Genomic DNA, 1,831 nt, shown 5'->3' with positions numbered 1-1,831 from the left:
CTTATTAAACCTTCTGTGGGGGTCCAAGGGTAAATGACTATCTTTCATAAAGATACCTTTCATCTAAAGAATTTTTGAATAGGGGTGGGAGCCATAGTACAGTGTGTAAGTATAGAGTGCAGTGATAATAGAGTGATAGTACAGGCACTTGTGTTGCATGCAGCTGACCCATGTCTATCCCCTGCATTTTATATGGTCCCCTGAGCAGGGCCAGGAATGATTCCTAAGTACAGAGCTGGGAGTAACCCCTGAGCACCACTAGGTATGACCCCAAAACCAAACAAAACAAATTGTAAGAAAATTTTTCAATAGGAACCAGCAGGAAATTTACAGTTTTGGGGTTTGTTTCATGGACACAGGTATTGCTGGCCTCTGTTCACACACATGGATCATGACCATGAAAAGGAACATCTTCTATCTGGAAACCAGCAATGTGATACCAATGACTGGGCAGTGGCCATGATGTATGATGTTTGTCATTCAGACCCTCGTGGGAGTCTTGGGGAATTTCTCTCTGCTGCTCCAATATGTCTTTCGTTCTGCCACAGGGGGCAGGTTGAGGCCCACAGATTTGATTCTCAGACACCTTACCGTAGCCAACTGCTTGATGATTCTCTCAAAAGGAGCCACCCAGACCACAGCAAGTTTGGGGCTGGAAGATTTCCTGGGGAATTCTGGGTGCAAAGTGGTTTTCTACACCCACCAAGTGGGCAGAGGTGTGTCCACGGGCAGCACGTGCCTCCTGAGTGTCTTCCAGATGGTCATCCTCAGACTTGGACCCCACGCTGGGCCGAGCTCAAGGACAGAGCCGCCAAGTACCTTGACTCCTTTTTGATTGATGCTACAATGAGTATTGAACCTGTTGATCAATGTCATTGTCGTAACTGACAAATTGGGCAGCAAAATCATCTCAGGACAAAGAGATTTGGAATACTGTTTTGTCTCCTTTTGATAAGAAATTTCGGCTTACATCTATACAACATGGCAAAATCTGGCAAGCTATCTGTGACGTATTCAAAGTGCGAAACACAGTAACAACAAGTCTCACAATGTTACTGGGCCTGCTCAAGAAAATCTATATGACAGCATTGTCATTTCCTGACTTCTGCTCTCTGGGCATCATGGTGTGGGCCAGTTTCTACATGGTGTCCATGCTGGACAGACACAGGAGATGAGTCCAACATATCCACACCACTCGTAGCACCCTCAGAGTCTCTGGATACCAGGGCCACCCAAGGCATCCTTGTGCTGCTCGGTGCCTTTGAATCCCTGTAAACCCTCTCCTCCATCTTTCATGTGTGTTCCCAAGTTCCAGCTGGGTGCTGGTGAACCTGTCTGCACTGTCTGCTGGGTTCCTTCCCACCGTTTGCCCCTTTGTGCTCCTGCGCTATCACCCCATTCTCTCAGGCCCTGCTGTGACACACATGCCCTCCGTGTCCTTGAAAAAGTGCCACACACTTCCCTCACTACTGAATCATTTGTTCACTCATCTTCCAGAGTTCTAAGTTCTGTTACTAGTTAGTGGGCAGCGACTCAATGTCACTATTAGAGTGCTAAGCTTTGCACCCAAGGTTAAAAATATATGATATAATAGTGTTGGATATCATTGGTTTGTCCTTGCTCTCCCGCAGGGTGCTTTATTGATTTATTGATTTGATACCACAAGTGCTCCCGAGATACAGCCAATTCTGTCAGGTGCTAATAATCCTCTGTTGCTTTTCTCTTTCCTCCATGTCCTTTGCATGTTTTAGCAACGTCCTCTTTGTTTAGACACAGGAAAACAGTTGTTGATATGCTTTTGTAACATGGGCATTCATTGACTCCAAATTAT

General features: G+C 45.9%; 1 pseudogene; it reads left to right on the top strand.

Moving 5' to 3' along the window:
• The first annotated feature begins 469 nt into the window (after positions 1–469).
• LOC130043251 (vomeronasal type-1 receptor 4-like) lies at positions 470–1,505 on the top strand (annotated as a pseudogene).
• The last annotated feature ends 326 nt before the right edge of the window (positions 1,506–1,831 follow it).

This window comes from Sorex fumeus, unplaced genomic scaffold (genome assembly GCF_029834395.1).
Source record: "Sorex fumeus unplaced genomic scaffold, SorFum_2.1 ptg000122l, whole genome shotgun sequence".
Lineage (NCBI taxonomy): Eukaryota > Metazoa > Chordata > Mammalia > Eulipotyphla > Soricidae > Sorex > Sorex fumeus.
This window is presented reverse-complemented; position numbering and strand designations above follow the sequence as displayed.